The sequence below is a fragment of the Macaca mulatta genome, chromosome 6 (genome assembly GCF_049350105.2).
Source record: "Macaca mulatta isolate MMU2019108-1 chromosome 6, T2T-MMU8v2.0, whole genome shotgun sequence".
Classification (NCBI taxonomy): domain Eukaryota; kingdom Metazoa; phylum Chordata; class Mammalia; order Primates; family Cercopithecidae; genus Macaca; species Macaca mulatta.
This window is the reverse complement of record NC_133411.1, coordinates 72,187,432-72,206,779: the sequence shown is the minus strand read 5'-3', so window position 1 is coordinate 72,206,779 and position 19,348 is coordinate 72,187,432. Positions and strand designations below refer to the sequence as shown.

Sequence of the window (19,348 nt, the reverse complement as noted above, 5' to 3'; positions counted from 1 at the left end):
GTAGGTCTTTATGTGTCCAAATTTGTTCTTTGTATAAGGACACCAGTCAGATCAGATCAGGGCCCGCATTAACAAACTGATTTTAACTTAATCACCTATTTAAAATCCCTAACCTCCAAATACAGTCATGTTCTGAGGTACTAGGAATTAGGCCTTCAACACATGAATTTGGGGGTGCCCAATTCAGCCTAATAAAGCTATTATAGAGATTGATGTTTTAGAAAATCCATTAAAGAACACAGTCTGAGTTTCAGGACATGATATGTGGTTTGATGACTATATGTTATTATGCTGTTTATGAAACTATCCATCAAAAAATGTATACTTTCTAACTGGTCGCGGTGGCTCATGCCTGTAATCCCAGAATTTTCAGAGCCCAAGGCAGGCAGATCACTTGAGGCCAAGAGTTCAAGACAAGTCTGGCCAATATGGTGAAACCTTATCTCTACTAAAAATACAAAAATTAGCCAAGTGTGGTGGCGCACACTTGTAATCCCAGCTACTCAAGAGGTTGAAACATGAGAATTGATTGAAGTTGCAGTGATTGAGGTTGCAGTGAGACAAGATAGCACCACAGCACTCCAGCTTGGGCAAGAGAGAGAGACTGTGTCAAAAAAAAAAAAGGTACACTTTATCCCTTTTTAATAGGCAATAGGCCAGAAAGTGGTATATCCTCCATATATTCAAAACTAAAATTTCCACATATAAAACATGAAATCAAAGCATATTATTTTTAAAACTAGCTATAATGTTTTAGTGTAGTACTTATTAAGTGGCATTAGTTCCCTTAATCATCAAGACATTCCTATGAGGTAGGGACTGTTAACTCCATTTTATAGGTGAGGAAACTGAGTCCTAGAAGTTAAGTGACTTCTCAAATTATTCCCACCACTTTGTGAGGAGGATGTTCTTATTTTGTAGTCTTGAGATTTCTAAGGATGAGAAGAGCAAGATGCATTGAAGTTCTGACAGAATTCTAAGCTGATGGGCACATACTGGAATGGAGGATGCAACAAACATCATTGGTCGTCCACCCCAACCTGCTGGCATCTTAGCTGGCTACAGTAGCAGAAGGTAAGGCAAGGAAGCAGCAACTAGCTCCAAGGTGGAAAGTCAAGATCTACATTCAGTCTTGATCACCTTTTGGGTGACATTGGAAGTACTCTCCTTTAGCCATTCTAAAAATAAAACAGGGTCCAATACATTGACAGGGTCTGAAAAAACTCTGCACACACTACTATCTTGCCATATGAATACTGGCAGCCTTCTTTACTTTTAAACTTTTTCTTTGCTTTTGTGTACTTTTCTCCCTTTCTTTGAGAATATGGAATCTGCATCAAGACATACCCAATTTGCTATCACTTATTTTCCTATAAACTTACTACTATCTGGCAGCAAATGCCTCTGGAGAAAGCTGTTCTATATAGTTCTTTAGCATGTATCTCCCTGAAATTCAGTGATACTCTTAGATCTTACACTAAGATAAAGATTTAGGTTATAATACTAAAACAGCCAAGCTGTCCCAGTTGTTTCTTCTGTCTTCTCATTCACTGAGGCCCTTGGAGGCTCCTGAAGTATGCAATTTAGCTTATTTTCTTTAAATGTTTCCAGACACTAATGTTTCCTACATTCTGAAGTTTCTCATGACTCTCAGTAAATTCAGCACTCCTAGTTTCACAATAAAATATTTAATGGTGATCAGTGAAGATCTTCTAATCCAATTGGATTGATTCATTTTGTGAAATTTCTTTAAAATAATTTTCTTTGTGAATCATATTAAGAAAGCAGCAGTTGCACTTTTCCCTCATACAAAATCTTATAAGGAACCCCAAAATGTCAACCTGACCAAAGAAATTAAGGGGTTAAATATTTCACTATTTGCAGAGTCCCTGAGACACAGTTTGAGCACTACTGATATAAAACACGGTGTTCATAAACCACTATCAGTCAAATTACTGAAATTAATGTTTTATTACAATTATTTTCACTAATAAATCTTCCCTCGTTCCACAGTATTTCAGAGGTTTCATTTCAGGCTGCTTTATTTCTTTTTCTTCGCATACACCGAGAGATTACAGAGAGATCTGCCCAAACTTTGGTGTCAGACAGACAAGTTGAGGGAAACTACCCATGATCACTTTTCTGCCCATCTGCTCCTATCTAGGCAAAGGCTGCTGACATACAAAGCACTCCGTCTTGTTCACCTATCCTTAACAGGCCTTTACTACCTGATTTTTAGCTCAATATTCTTCAGCGAGGGCATTTTTCAATACCCTTTATTGCCTACCTATTTTTCTGGGAGCGGAAACCCTTTCAAAAAACTGTAATTGCCATTGATACCACGCATAATCAACAGGGTTCTTTTTGTGTCAGATCTGCCAGTGCTTTGTGGTACCTATGTGTGATGGTTAATACTGAGTGTCAACTTGACTGGACTGTAGGATGCAAAGTATTGTTCCTGGGTGTGTCTGTAAGGGTGTTGCCAAAGGAGATTAACATTTCAGTCAGTGGACTGGGAAAGGCAGACAGACTCACCCTTAATTTGGGTTGCACCATCTAATCAGCTGTCAGCGAGGCTAGAATAAAGCAGGCAGAATAACGTGGAAGGAGCAGACTTGCTGAGTCATCCAGCCTTCATCTTTCTCGCATGCTGGATACTTCCTACCCTCGAACATCAGAATCCAAGTTCTTCGGCTTTTGGACTCTTAGACCTATACCAGTGGTTTGCCATGGGTTCTCAAGCCTTCAGTGACAGACTGAAGGCTGCATTGCTGGCTCTCCTACTTTTGAGGTTTTGGGACCCAGACTGGCTTCCTTGCTCCTCAGCTTGCAGATGGCCTTGTGATCCTGTGAGTCAATTCTCCTTAATAAAATCCCCTTCATATATACATCTATCTTATGAGTTCTGTCCCTCTAGAGAACCCTACTACACCATAACAAATTCCCCTTCTGCCTAGTTGCTTCCTGAAATTTGCTGGGAACACAGGAAATGAAAGAAATTCAGCAGTTTCTGCCTCCCAGAGTAGTATCTGAGAGGCGAAAAGGGATGTCTTCCCATTTTGCTGTTGGTAGAGTTCTGTGAAGGAACTGACTACAGGGGAAGAATAATGCCTTTTAGCCTGTATTTATCAGGTTGTTTATATCTTGAGGCAAGGGTGGGGTATGCAGGCGCTAAAGTAGAGAAATTCCTCTCAACCTAAGGCCAAATGCTTCTTAATTAAGGTACTGCCTCCTGCTTTCTGTGTTTCTGAAGTTTTTAAATTTTGGTTTTGTGATAAATTTTGATTTTATTCTAAATCTTCATAGGAACTTAATGAAAAATGAGAAAAGGGTACATTGGAGGCTGCTAGCTGCCATTTCTGAACCAGGAGACTCCCTCATATAATTTTTTAAAAATTCATAATTTTACATAAATTTTAATGAGAAACTGTATGGCATGTTTACTTATTTATTTATTTATACCCTGCCTTATCTACAAACAATTTTTGAAAGTAAGATATTATAGAAAGCTGCAAACCTTGAGCTCAAAGTTGTGACTATAGGCTGGGTCAAGTTTCAAAAAACAGAGTAGAATAAAGTGGCAAAGTGATACACTGATAAAATTTTAACTTCAGTATAAGAAAAGACAAAATTAATGACAACCCACAGACTGGAAGCAGAAATCTGCAAATATAAGCAAATGGTTAATAGCTACAATTAATTCTACAAATTTTTTAAAAGAAAAATATCCAGCAGAAAAATGAACAAGGAGTGTGGAAGTGCAGTTCCTAGGGGAGGAAACCCAAATGACCAACAATTACATAAAAAGTGTTCAACCTCACCAGAAATCAGGAAAATGAAAAATAAAACAAGGTTCCAGTTCATACCCATCACACTGGGAAAAATTAAAAAGTCTTACAATACCAACTATAAAAATGATATGAAGCCACAAGAATCTCAAAAACTGCTACAGGGAGGTATAACTAGGCACAACCATTTTGGAAAGCAATTTGGTAAGGTCTGGTAAAATAAAATAGGTCTATCTGTGGACGTGCAGTTCTACTTCTAGGTTTGTATATGAATAACGAAACATATCATATGGGAATGTTCATTTTAGCAACACTTTGCAATAATATAAAAAACTGGGAACAACCCAAATGTGCATCAATTGATTTGATAAGTATTTGTTCATTCATACAATGGAATACTACATCACAATAAAAAGTAATAAAGCTATATGTATCTAGAAAAAAATCAGTTATTTTAAGTAAAAAGGCTGCAGAAATATACACATTAAAGAATAACACAGCATAGTAAGAGTTATGAAAAGGTTTAAAGCATGTAAAACAAAGTAATATTTTGTTTACTGATACATGCATGTGTAGCAAAAGCATAGGAACATGCATAGGAATGACAGACACCAAGTTTAGAATAGTAACTTCTAGAAGAAATCAAAGGAGGCTTAAATTTTATCTGTATTTTTAAGAAAAATAGTAAAATGTTAATATTTTCTAATGCTAAGTGGTGAGAACACACAGAAGTTCAGTATATTATTCTCTATATTGTAAATTTGAAATATTTTATTTAAAAATTTTTTAATTTATTTGTTTTATTAGGAATCTGCAAACCACATATTTTCTATCCCATAAGTATTTGTGAATATGAAAAATATAAAACATTTGCTTTGAAGAGCACATAAAGCAGCATTAGATTTCCGTTTAAGCCTCAGTTACTAAAAAGTATGATATATACTAGGGAGTGTGGAAGGAGCAGCAACACCACTTGGGTCAAAATGATTACCTGTGCAAGCAGTTCTCATTTACTGTGCATCCGAAATATCTGAAAGGTTTTTTTTTTTTTTTAAAGAATAGATGCTCAGGGCTCATCTTAAACCTGCTTGAATCAAAATGTCTACATTGAGGACCATATACACAAGAAGACTGAAAACCACTTGTCTATGAAAATGACACAAAAAGAAAAATGAGCAATCCTGACTGATTAAGAAAAAACATGTAGTTGGAATGGCTATGTGGACAGTTCCATGTATTCTACCTACTCACTCTATAAGCAATGGAAAAATATAAAAAAAAATTAAGAAGACACATTTAACAATACTACACAAGTTAATACCACAAGAAAAGGGGACAGTAGCTGTATTTCATATGCAATGTATCAATCATACCATGTTCTTGGATGTTAGTAACTGAATTAGACCAGAAAAACATAGGTGCCTTTCAAGAAATAAAAACAGCACAAAAAGGCATAAAACATTAACTGTAACTGAAACACTCTCTTGATATGATTACAGTGCTGGATATTCCTTGCTCCACATTCCAGAGTCTACTCTTTACTTTCTTAACTTTCCTCTAATTCCTAGGAGGTTGACTTTTGGACTGCTACAACAAGGCTCTCTGGCCTTTTGGCTTCTAATATTGTCTGCCAGTGGAAAGTATCAAGTGGAGATGAAAGGACTACAAGAGTGTGAGGCTGGGGGTATGTATTCCCTCTGGTGCTCCCCTGTCAGATCACAGAAAGGCCAGAGTTCTTGTCAGGCAGCCTTTTCTTTTCTTTTCTTTTCTTTTTTTCTTTTTGAGACAGAGTCTAGCTCTGTCACCAGGCTGGAGTGCAGTGGTGTGATCTCAGCTCACTGCAACCTCCGACTCCCTGGTTCAAGCGATTCTCCTGCCTCAGCCTCCTAGAGTAGCTGGGCTTACAGGCACATGCCGCCACGCCCAGCTAATTTTTGTATTTTTAGTAGAGATGGGTTTCACTATGTTAGTCAGGATGGTCTCGATCTCCTGACCTCATTATCCGCCCGCCTCAGCCTCCCAAAGTGCTGAGATTACAGGTGTGAGCCACCACACTCAGCCCCAGGCAGCCTTTTCTACATAGTTTCCATGTGAGTTTCAGTAATGGTCCTTCTCTTGCCTCTTCAGGCCTAGGGATGATAATGACTCTCACTATTGCTAGTCTTGGGGTGCTTCACCACCCATTGTTGGTTTATTTTAACCTAGAGACACCTATGTAAATTAAACTTATCTCGGTTACCTCATTTGAATATGTCATCTATTTTCTACCAGAACACTGACTGACATTACTAAGTATAAATTATGCCTTATACCAAAGTATCAGAGTAATAAATTTATTCTGTAGATCTAATCTTATAAGCTGATCTATACCACTGTTAACCACTGTTCTAGGTATTACGTATGATTCAAGAAAGAAAAAAATACTTATATATATATATATATATATGGCATAATTTATGCCTTTGAAAAAAATCTAAATAGAGAACAAGCTCATAGCCAAACTAAGTGAAATAATTAAGAACACAGAAAATAACTAGTAATTAAGCAGTATCAGATAAACTAAGGGCAAGAAACAAGAATTAGGGAGTCAGTGAAAAGAGTAGTCTTCCAGTTGGGTCTTAAAGTATAGAGGGGATTTAAACAGCATTAGCCAAGTAGAATGAAGAGATACGGACATCTAAAACAAGGAAAATAAATAAGCCAAAACACTAAGTTGGGAAAGTGTAAGGTTGTTTGGCTAGCAGTAAGTATAATGTTTGACCTGAGCAGAGAAAGCTTTATTTCTGACTCTACAGCCTTATTAGTTCTAAGTCAGACACATGTAGCTATATAAATATCTATTATACACTTTACGGATCATCAGAAAACAGTCTGGGAAATAACAAATTCCACCTTGAAACCAAAGATCTGAGCAAAATTTGGCCAGAAAGACAGAACTTCTCCTCATGCAGTTAATTTCTAACTCTATTAAACAAACTTTGAGTAAACAGCCCCCAATTTACCTATAATACCATTGGCCCACAGATCTATTCTATTCATTCCTTGCTGCCCAAAATATGTGTCCATACATCAATTTTGGCCTCTAGGATACATTTTTTCAGCAGGTTTCTGAATAGACTAGGCAATTCTCATTCAGAACAAGCCTCACTGTTTATTTCAGCAATTTTATCAAGGATGTTTTAAAGCTGCTTTTAAACAGCTGTGGCTGTTTCTAAGGTTTTCCAGATATCGAACCATCAGTGAACTAATCAGGTAAAGAGATTATAGAACATAAGGACAGTTCAATTACTAACAGAATATTCTCCAGTATTTCTGCTTGCTATGGAAAAATTTATCAAGATTTAAAAACCCCAGGAGTTCCAATTTCCTCAGCCAGCCTTTTTATGGAAACTCAGCCATCATTTCTCAAAAATTTTCTAAAATCTAAGAAAGCAAGAAAACACCTTGTTAATAGTGATGTCACCAAGATGGCTGACTAGAGGTACCTGGCATTCCTCGCAAAAAGGGACTTTTTCGTGAAGAGATTAAAAAGAAAAATACAAAAGATCAGCACAACAGAGCTGGTTTTCTGGAAAGATAAACAAACTTGACAGAACTTGTAAGAAAAAGAAGACAGGAGGCTCAAATAAAATTATAAATGAAAAAGTGGATATAACAAATGACACTACAGAAATACAAAGGAAAATATTATGAAAACTATACACCAACAAATTGGAAAACTGAAAAGAAACTGACAAATTTCTAGATACGTACAACCTACCAAGACTGAACTATGAAGAAACAGAAAACCTTTACATTAAGATTAATAATAAATGAGGAGATTGAATCAGTAATAAAAAGTCTCCCATCAAAGTAAAAGCCCAGGATCTGATGGCTTCACTGCTGAATTCTATCAAACATTTCAAGACTAATACCAATTCTTCTCAAAATTTTCCAGGATTTATAAAATCCTAAAAAGTCCCATCAAAAAACTGTTAGAACTAATTACCAAATTCAGTAAAGTTGTTTAAGATACAAAATCAATATATAAATTCAGTAGCATTTCTATGTGCCAATAGAGAATTATCTGAAAAAGAAACCAAGAACGCAATCTCATTTACAGTAACTACAAAAAATTAGATACCTGGAAACAAATTTAACCAAGCATGTGAAAAATCTCTATTGTAAAAGTTACAAAATATCGATAAAAGAAATTGAAGAGGATGCAAATGTAAAGAAAGATATTCTGTGTTCATGAATTAGATTAATTGTTAAAATGTCCACACTACTCAAGGCAATCTACAGATTTAATGCAATCCCTATAAAAATACAAATCACATTTTTCAAAGCAATGAAAAAAAATCCTGAAATTCATACAGAACCACAAGAGACCCCAAATAGCCAAAGTAATATTGAGCAAAAAGAATAAAGCTGGAGATCATATTATCTGACTTCAAACTATACTACAAAACTATAGTAATCAAAATGGCATGGTACTGCTATAAAAATAGAAAGGCCAGTGGAAGAGAATTGAGAACACAGAAATAAATCCACATACAACCAACTGATTTTTGATAAAGGTATAATAAGCACATGTTAGGAAAAGGACTGTATTTTAAATAAATGATACTGGAAAAACTGAATATCCACATGTAGAACAACAACTAAACCCCTGTCTTCTACCATATAAAAAAAAAATCAGCTCAAAATGGAAATGGATTGGCCAGGTGCAGTGGCTCATGCCTGTAATCCCAGCACTCTGGGAGTCCGAGGCAGGCAGATCACCTGAGGTCGTGAGTTCAAGACCAGCCTGACCAACATGGAGAAACCCCTTCTTTACTAAAAATACAAAATTAGCCGGGTGTGGTGGGCACATGCCTGCAATCCCAGCTATTTGGGAGGCTGAGGCAGGAGAATCACTTGAACCCGGGAGGCGGAGGTTGCAGTGAGCCAAGTTCATGCCACTGCACTCCAGCCTGGGCAACAAAAGTGAAACTCCATCAAAAAAAAAAAAAAAAAAAAGAAACTGGATTAAAGACTTAAATGTAAAACCTGAACCTATAAAACTGCCAGAAGAAAACATGAGGGAAATGCTTTATGACCTTGGTCTAAGCAACGATTTTTTTGGATAAGACCTCAAAAACACAGACAACAGAAACAAAAATAGACAAGCAGGATTATATTTAACTAAAAAGTTTCTGCACACCAAAGGGCACAATCGATAAAGAGAACCTATAGAATGGGAAAAATATTTGCAAACTATGCATCTGAGTTAATATCCAGAAGATACAAGGAACTTAACTCAATAGCAAAATAATAATCTGATCAAAAATGGGCAAAAGACCTGAATAGATGTCAAAAGAAGACATATAAATGGCCAACGGGTATATGATAAAATGCTCAACGATCACTGTTTGGGAAATATAAATGTAAATTAAAACCACAATGAGATATCATCTTACCCCAATTAGAATGGCTATTATTGAAAAGACCAAAAAAAAATGCTGGAATGTATATGAAGAACGAGGAATTCTTATATACTCTTGGTGGGAATGTAAATTTGTCCAGCCATTATTGAAGACAGTATGGAGGTTCCTCAAAAATTGATAATGAACTACAACATGATCCAGCAATCCCACTACTAGGTATATATCCAAAGGAAATGAAATCAGTATGCTGAAGAGACATCAGCACTCTCATGTTTATTACAGTACTATTCACAATACCCAAGATATGGAATCAATCTAAGTGTCCATCAAAGAATGAATGGATAAAGAAAATGTTGTATATATACATAATGGGACACTATTCAGTCAAAAAATGGGATGAAGTCCTGCCATTTGTGGCAACATGGATGAGTCTGGAGGACGTTATATTAAGTGAAATAAACCAGGCACAGAAAGACAAAATCTGCATAATCTCACTCATATGCAACTGATAACAGCTGATGTCAGGCTGGGCGCACTGGTTCATGCCTGTAATCCCAGCAATGTGGGAGGCCAAGACAGGAGGATTACGAAGTTAGGTGTTCAAGAACAGCCTGACCAACATGGTGAAACCCCATCTTTACTAAAAATACAAACACTAGCTGGGCGTGGTGGCACATGCCTATAATCCCAGCTACTCAGGAGGCTGAGGCAGGAGAATCGCTTGAACCCGGGAGACAGAGGTTGCAGTGAGCCAAGATCACGCTATTGCACTTAAGCCTGGGTGACAGACTGAGACTCCATCTCAAAAAAAAAAAAAAGTTTATGTCATAGAGGTACAGAGAACAGCAGTCACCAGTATCTGGGAAGTAGAAAAGGGGAGAGAGGGAAAAGGGAAAGGGGAAAGGGAAAGGAAGAGGGAGAGAGATTGGTCAATAGGTACAAACTTGCAGTTACGTACAAGGAATAAGTTTTGATGATCTACTGCATACCAAGGTGACTATAGTTAATGATACTCTATTGCATATATTTCAAAATAACCAAGGAGAGAATTTTGAATGTTCTCACCATAAAGAAATGACAAATCTTTGAGGTAATAAATACCTTGATTTAATCATCATACAACATGTACATGTATCAGTACTGTACCCCCAAATATGTACAATATACGTGTCAAAAATGTCTCAATTATTGTTGCGGGAAGTCAGGGAGCCCGAACGGAGGGACCAGCTGAAGCCACGGCAGAAGAAGATAAATTGTGAAGATTTCATGGAAATTTATTAGTTCCCCAAATTAATATTTGTATAATTTCTTATGCCTGTATTTACTGCAATCTCTGAACATAAACTGTGAAGATTTCATGGACACTTATCACTTCGCCAATCAATACCCTTGTGATTTTCTATGCCTGTCTTTAATCTCTTAATCCTGTCATCTTCTTCATAAACTGAGGAGGATGAACATCACCTCAGGTCCCTGTGATGATTGTGCCAACTGCACAAACTGTTTGTAGAGCATGTGTGTTTGAACAATATGAAATCTGGGCATCTTAAAAAAAGAACAGGATAACAGCGATGTTCAGGGAACAAGAGCGGTAACTTTGAACTGGCCGCCAGTGAGCCGGACAGAACAGAGCTATATTTCTCCTCTTTCCAAAGCAAATAGGAGAAATATCGCTGAATTCTTTTTCCCAGCAAGGAACATCCCTGAGAAAGGGAATGCGCCCCGAAGGTAGGCTTATAGACGGCCCCTTTAAGGCGTGCTATCTTTTATGGTCTAAGCGAAGGGATGAAATAAGCCCCGGTCTCCTGTAGCGCTCCCAGGCTTATTAGGATGAGGAAAATTCCCGCCTAATAAATTTTGGTCAGACAGGTTGTCTGCTCTCAAACCCTGTTTCCTGATAAGATGTTATCAATGACAATGTGTGTGGAAACTTCATTTGCAATTTTAATTTCGCCCCATCTGGTGGTCCTGTGATCTTGCCCTGCCTCCATTTGCTTTGTGATATTTTATTACCTTGTAAAGTATGTGATCTCTGTGACCCACACCCTACTCGTGCACTCCCTCCCCTTTTGAAAATCACTAATAAAAACTTGCTGGTTTTTCGACTGGGGCACATCACAGATCCTGCCAACATGTGATGTCTCCCCCGGGCACCCAGCTTTAAATTTCTCTCTCTTGTGCTCTTTCCCTTTATTTCTCAAACCAGCCAAGACACTTAGGAAATAGAAAAGAACCCACATTAAACATCGGGAGCGGGTTCTCCCGATAAATTATAAATAAAAGTATAGTGAAATTAAATGGCTATTTACAAAAATATGACAACAAAAATTGTATATACATTCAAGAAACATGTAAAATGATTCTCATTTAAATGTTATTGGGTGGGTTCTACTTTGGCTGGGAATTCAAGTAATTAAATAATCTCTGTAAAAGAAAATAAAAACCTTAAGTAAATTGTTAATATATACTGTATCAAGGATATTTGGTTTTGGTTAATATGATTCTATTTTTTGTATAGTCTGTTGTATACTTACGGACAAAAACCTAACAGGCAAGGATGCAAGGATGGCAATTTTTCCGGATCTAAGAGTCACTACCAGGATAATTATTTTTCATTTCCCAGTGGTTCCAAACCCAAATAATCTTTTGCCCCAGGTCCCCCGAATTCTAAACAGTTCACAGTGGTAGAACTATGTTCAGTTTTTTTTAGCATTCCCACTGACCATGATAGTCAATATCTATTTGCTTTCACCTAGAATAATCAACAATGTACCTGGACAGTCATGCCTCAGGGGTTCACTGAAGCCCCCTCCTACTTCTCTCAAGTGCTCCATCAAGACTTGAGCACACCCTCCAGTATCAAGGGTCAACTCTCCCGCAATACATAGAGGACCTCTTTGTTCATGCACTGAGGAGGCATCCTAAGAGTACTTCATCTACCTATTAACAGTTAATAGAGAAAGGACACAAAGTCTCCATAGAAAAATTATATTTATCATCAGATACTATTCACTATTTAAGGCATGATCTAAGTGCTGTAAGTATCTAAGTCTCCTAATAAACTTAGGCTTATCCATGATTTTCCCAGGCCCAGAACTAAGAGACAACATGTTAGTAGAGTTAGTTGGATATTGCCATCTACAGGTTCCTAAATGTTTACTCTTAGCATCCCAACTTACTGAACTCGCTAAAAATTCAGTTCCTAAACCCATTCCTTGCGGGAGCTGGCAGGGAGGGGGGGACATAAGGCAGCTTTGTAGAATGAAAAAGGGTAGTACAACGACCCCTAGCCCCCTGCTTTAGAATTGTCCAATGATTCAAAACCTTGGATCTTTTTTGTACATTAAAGCAGGCATTGGGGAATACTCACACACATACCTGTGCCTGCATTTTATCTAAAAATCAGTCTGTCAGCATTTACACTGACAGTCACTATGCATTTGAAGTGGTTCATGATTTTGAAACACTTTGGAAGCAAAGAGGTTTCCTCACTCCTTCAGGCATACCAACAAAAAGTGGCCCGCAAGTTGATAACCTCCTTGCTGGATACTGATGCCCAAAGAGATTACTGTTACAAAAAAAGAGACTCAAACAAAGAGAACTGAGGCTGAATATCAGGTAAATGCCTCAACTGATGTTCGTGCCAAAAATGTTACCCAACTCTGTGAGGTCTTTTGTCTATATCCAACAGCTGGAAACAGTAAGGCATGCTCCCTGCTACTTAACTTTGCCTCTCTACAACCAGATGCTATTAGTTATTGGGGGGGAGGGGGAGAAGGCCTCTACAAATTAAAATGAATTTTCGGAATGAGAAGGATGTATGAGAAGGATGTTCTTGTAATTTCCTTTCCAAGTTCTGGGAAGGCCAGGACAGCTACTTGGTACTCCAAAGGTCACTTAAGGGGTATTTGTTATGCCTCTTACATTCCCTTATCCATAATGGTACTGACAAGAGAGATCAAACGATCAAAAAGTTTTGATGGGAAAATTGTTATAAAGTTATAAAAGCTATTTAAAATCAATATTTAACCTGGCAAACTCATAATCCAAGAAAGTCTCTTTATGTTCCCCTGGAATGACCAGCCCTCACTCCAACCATTAGGCCCATTTGAACATGTACAATTAGACTTCATCCACTCCCACCAAGCATGTACTTGCAATAGTCTGTATGTGCCTGTTATAATCTGTGTGTTCTATGGATGGGCTCAGGCCTTCCCAGGTCAAAAGGCTGACATGACCTTACTGTAAAACAAAACTGCCAAAAGGAGTACTTCACACCTGGGGTATACTGAATGCCATTTCAAGTAACTGAGCCACTCATTTTACTGGACAGTAATTCATGCACTACTTAAATTATTACAAACAGTCTAGCATTATCATTGTCCTTATCCCCCTCAGTCCTCTGGTAAGGTTGATAAAACTAATGGGATACTTAACCTCAGAATTTCCAACTTATCTGAAATCACTAGACTTCTTTGGCCTAAAATTCTGTCTCTGGCTCTTATGACTCTTCAGAGCAACAGTGCTGGAAAACACAAGTTAACTTCTTATGAAATTATTGCTGGTTAGTCTATATCTTTGGCTACTACACCAAATGTATATCCCTAATTGACCGATGTTGAAATGACCCAATACTGTACATTCTTAATGCACTATGCTAAAAGTTATCACCAACAGGTAAAGAAAGACTTTCAAGACACAGATCCAAAAAGGCTTGTTGGATCCTGGTGATTGGGTGTTCCAGAAATGCCATCAAAGAAAGACTGCTTTTGAATCCCCTGGAAAGGACCCTACCAAGTGCTCTTGACTACAGACACTGCAGCTAAACTCAAAGGTGTTGACCTCTGGATTCACATCTCCCTCATAAAAGACCACCTCCTGATGCCACTTGCTTCTCTTCTTAAGCCACAGACCTTAAAAAATCACGTTAACCAGGATAAGAAGTTGATGACTTCACACTGTGGACGGCTTTCCCCAAGACATCAGAAAAACATCCTCCATCATAATAAGACTCTTATCCCTCTTAATTTTTCCTTACTTATGCCTTTTCCGCTTGGCAGGATAATATTGTCACAACCAGTTGCTTCTGTAGGTAATTTCACAGAGTGTTGGATCTGTCCTGCCAAACCCAAATCTTTACATAACTTAAAATATCTTTTAGTCCACTCAGTGGCTAACTTAAAAACATCCCTAACACAACTGCTTGTTCAAATTGTCCCTATTATAGAGTCAGATTTCTAGATCCACTTGTTCTCTCTCCCTGTTTTAATTTAATCCAGTCATGGGATACAAGAACCAAGTCCAAATGAGTGTATCATAAGACAGGATTGTACCAAAAGCCTGAATAGAGTTTCTTGCAAACTGACTTATGTGCAAACATATTACAGTTATTTTAACTTATAAACTCTGCTTCAGCTTCTTGGCTAGAAACTGCTAAATCCACCATTCCAAGCAATATATCCATGAACAACAGAACTGGAAAGCAGTCTTCATGTGCACCCACAGGGTATATCATTATTTGTGGATAATTCTGTGGCCAACCTTATACACAGGCAACCTCATGCCTTGACAGGTAAAGGATGAAGGGCCAATGTAGGCTAAAAATCTTAATGGTAAGTTTTCACTCCATAATCCAGAAGTGGAACACTGGCTCACTCCTCCTAACCTATGTCATAGATTAAAGACAACACTGCCAAGATGCATTAACCCTTTTGGATGGGCTTTGTTAGGTCCCTTTTCCTATGGCTTGGAGTAATACAAACAAAGCACTGATTATAATTTATCCCTCACAATGGCCTCTATAGAAGATTCTACTGCAATGCTATAGCTGCACAAGACTTCTTTGAATTCTCTTGTTAAAGTAATACTAGATATTAACAGAATTGCTCTAGATTTCTACTGGTCAAAGAGAGAGGAGTCTTTGCAGTTGGTAACACTTATTGTTGCACACAGATAAATTCCGGTATTATAGAGACTCAGTTGCAAAAAAAATTAAAGAACAGGCTACTTGGTTAAAATGAGTGGATTCATTGTCTGTCTCATTCTTTGATCTGTTCAATTTTAGTTGGTTTGGTTCATGGGAACTTTGATTAAGGAGCACATTCCAAACTCTTGGTATTATCTTTCTGATAGTCATAACAGCAGTCTCCCTAGTGTGCTGCATTCTCTCAAAAGTTTTAAATGACTGCATGCAGCAATCTGCTGAATGTCAATGATCTCTCTCCAGCTGATATGATAAAAACTCAAAGAAACCTATGATAATGAGGACACCTAACCTATTAGTGACATGTTGAGACTGAAAACCCAGAATGATAGTAACTGACAGTAGCATTAATGCCCTAAGTTTTGGTCACATTCTCACTTAGGTGAAAGCTTACTGAAAGGATAGAATTGTTAAATAAAAATTTACAACAGGACGTTGTTTTAGACGGAGCTCCTCCACTAGGCCCCAAGAGATCAAACCAAAAGGGAGTCACTCATGCTCAGTGCCACATAATCAAACTGAAACTTTAAGGAAGTAGGTCAAAGACCAAACTAGTTTTTCCTGAAAACAGGAGATTCACTGCAACAGGAAAGGGGTTAGTAAACCTGAGCTGGCGTAAGTAGTCCCTTCTGCTTTAACACTTAAAAGTAACCTTAAGTAATCTGATGTTAACCAACAGACTTTTAAAAATTACTCTGTTTCCTTGTTCCCACCTTACAAAAAACCAACTATTCTGCCATGCCTAAGGCATGGAATTCTATTTTATGGAATGAGATGCTACCCAATTTGAGAATTGCTAATAAAAACCAATTTGATATTTAAACTAATTTGTCAAAATTTTTTATTTTGACATTGGTGTGGTCAGGAAAGTCTGTTGCACACACAACTTAATAACTTTTTTTGAAAATAGCAATTTTATATTTTGAGGCTATATTGCCTCGGCTGTATTACACTCAAAACATATAATATGGAGCCACATTTTAGTATTCAAAATTGTTACAAAGATTTAAATTTAAATTTATGTGAAATTCAAACTTCTCTATGAAATATACTCCCAATCTAACACTGTTCCAGTATGATGTGATCTACTTAATGTACTCTATTTAATATGTAAGTAAAATACATAATTTCTAAGAAATCAATGTGATGAAAAGAGATAATTGATGGGTTACAATAGAGACTACATACAAACGTACACATATGCACAGAACTTCAGCCTCCAGGTAAGCATTGTCCCCTTTGTAGTAGACTTCTGGGAAGATTGCAAACTTATTCTAATAATGTCTGTCATTATTTTAAACTATTTTTAAACTGCCCTTTTGAAACTGCCTTCATAGCCATCAGGACAATCCTTTAAATATCCTTAATAGTGGTAAAATCTTGAAGGTAGAATTGAGTTTTACAACCATGTAGAAATCATTCTGCCAAATTTAGCAAAGAAAACAGGTACTCAAGCTGAATTAGATTTTTGATAAAAAATAGAAAAAAACAAGTGTTTATGAACGTTATCATGAAATGTTTTTATTTTGCTTGTAAACTGACTAGAAATTTCAAAAAATACAAAATAATTATGAATGGCAGCAGCACTACGGGAATAAGTGTTTAGCCTCCTGAGGTGACTACTTGGAATGACCACTCTCTAAAAATATAAACAGCAGCATGTTTAAGGAGGGAAAATGTTTCAAGACTCTGCAATCACATTTCAAAGTTACAAAGCTGCTTTCTTCCGTGGAGTTCAAACTGCTTTCGAGATATTACTTCATTAATTCCCCAAATATCCCTATGAAGGGAAGGACAGATCACCATCCTTTTTTCAGATGGCCAAATGGAGGTGGTATAAGGGACAGAGAATTGTGTTTATTCCACGAAAGCAACAATTAAGTCTAAGCATACTGCCCCCTTGTACTATGTAGTTAGCAAAATTTAAGCGAAATTTTTAATCTTTATGCTCCTTGATGAAAAGACATTGTAAGAGTAAAAAGCATTATTATTCAGGTAGCTATATCATAAAATATTACAGAAATAGATTAAAATGATTAATGTATTGCATTCTTGCCTGGAAGAATTCCTGCTTCATGAGGTGCTTATTAAAGAGGCTGGTGTCGGTCCTCAGACACACTCAAAAAAGTGCTCATTAAGTCTATGTTATCAAGAAAGAAAGCTTGTTTTTTTAATATTATTTTTTGAATTTTTGAAGAAAAAAATCTTCATTTGAAAAACCAAACACATAAAAAATGAGAGAGGAAGAAAAATGGACTAACAAAATACCATTGACAAAACGAAGAGCAAACCCTAGGGAAACTGCTAAATTTTTTATGGTTCCAGAGAGATAAAGTACAACGTAACACGCACACAATTACGAGATAATTTTCATTAAAGTAATTCAAATGACTATTCTCCTAAAATTTTTATTCTTTATGAGAAAAAACTTGCTGCTCAAATATTTCGGGAAATCTAACAGCTCGCCTCCTCGATTCTACTTATTAAATATTTAGAGTCTCTGCTATTGTCACCAAGTATCTTCGGGCTGCCAGTGGCACTACATTTATACAGGAGATGAAAGTTTGACAGATAAAAGACAACGGAATTTTACTTCTTTCCACGACTCAAATGATACCACTCATTTGAAACCAGAGTGATTATGATCTTTCAAGTATCACTTTTAGGGGTACTATAACAGGAGTCTGAAAGGATTCGACTCTATTTTTTAAGAAAGATTTTAACAATTAGTAAATAAAAATACAATGAGCATCATATCGTCCATCTTTGACCGCTAAATTTTGTTTGAGGCTAAGAGACCAACTGGACCAAGGACAACTCTAGTCAGACAAGTTCTAATCACAGCTTCCACAAGGACTGACTGCTTAGTTTTGATATAATCACTTTTCCTCCTGGATGCCTCAGCTGTCTGGTCTATAAAATGGGATAATAGTAACCTGTCCGCATAATGCACCTTTGAAGTTAACTAATGAAAGCTCTCACAGCTGCACTGACGAAAGCACTTAGATGCTACGAAAATAATGAGCACTATCTCGAAAAAAAAAACAAGGTAGTATATACGTGTTAGTGCTCATAGCAGCACTAGTAATTTCCCACCAAAGGACAATCTCCCCACCTCCGCCCGGATGCATTTCAGAGCTTATGACCTCTGCCTAGTAGAAAGTCGTACACTCCGGACCCAAGGCTGCAACAAAAGCAATTGCGACGCCAATACTGAAATGGACCAGACAAAGGAAAGTGGATCCGTGCGGAAGGCACTGGCCGTGGAAGGGCGTGTGTGGTCCCCACAAGCTCCGAAATTAAACAGGACGCAGTTCCCCACCTCAGACCTGGAGAGTGTTCAGTACTGGACCCCTGGCACCCACCCTACCCTCCCCGGCCTCTTCCGCCACGCCTCCGGCGCCTCGCGTTCTAGGGCTCAGCTTTTTCCACCCCGTGTGATTCCAACCTCAAGGCAGGCGCGCCCCGAGGCCGCTCGGAGAGTCTCAGGTGCGAAAGTTAAGCCGCCGCCGCGTCACCGGAGGCCCGGGCGAGAGGCGGCCAGGCCAGCGGCAGCCCTAGCCCAGCCCCTTGGCACGTCCCCGCTTGGGCCAACGTGGAGACCCGGGCCACCGCGGCTGGGCAGGGCCCGGCCGAGGCCAGGCCCCTCTGAGAGGCGCCGCCGCCGCGCTCCGCCCGACTCCGACCCGCCGGCCTTTACCTGTGTCCACGTTCTGGAGCCTCCGGCTTCGCGCCCCCTCCCGGCGCTCCCGGCCGCCAGCAGCCAGGCTCTGAGGAGTCGCTGCGACTCCGGCAGCAGCGGCGATGCCGGTTCGGCGAGACGGGAAGCGACAGGAGCCAAACCCCGCGGAAAGCGCTCTAGCTGTGCCTGCAGCCCCGACCCCGCGGCCTCGGACGTGGCGCCCCGGCGCTAGCCCGCCGCCGCCAGCTGCCCTGCTCACCCCACCTCTGCGGGTTCCCACCTGAGCCGCGCGTGGGCGGCGCCGGGCTTTGACCTCGCGCAGGCAGACAAGCGCCGCGGGCCAGACGGAACCGTGGGAAGGTTTTTCTCCCTTGTCATCCCCTTACCAGAGCCATAGAAATTATCAGTGTGGTCTTCCTTGTCCTCACTCGGCCTTTTCTGGAGTTCAGAGATCCCATCCAACTGCTGGGTCTGTTCCCTGCTAAAA

At 38.7% G+C, this 19,348-nt stretch overlaps 1 protein-coding gene across 7 annotated transcripts in view; it reads right to left on the bottom strand.

Annotated features, from left to right (window-relative positions):
- RNF180 (ring finger protein 180) overlaps positions 1 to 18,959 on the bottom strand; it is a 220,568-nt gene extending 201,609 nt beyond the window's left edge. For 4 of the 7 annotated variants that reach the window (XM_078004429.1, XM_078004431.1, XM_015140103.3 and 1 more), the window contains exon 1: positions 18,880 to 18,959. The gene's annotated coding sequence lies outside the window, so the exon portion shown is untranslated. Of the gene's footprint in view, positions 1 to 18,627 lie in introns of all 7 variants that reach the window. The other 3 variants (XM_078004430.1, XM_078004428.1, XM_078004432.1) reach the window with 2 other exon arrangements.
- Between the last annotated feature and the right edge of the window lie 389 nt (positions 18,960 to 19,348).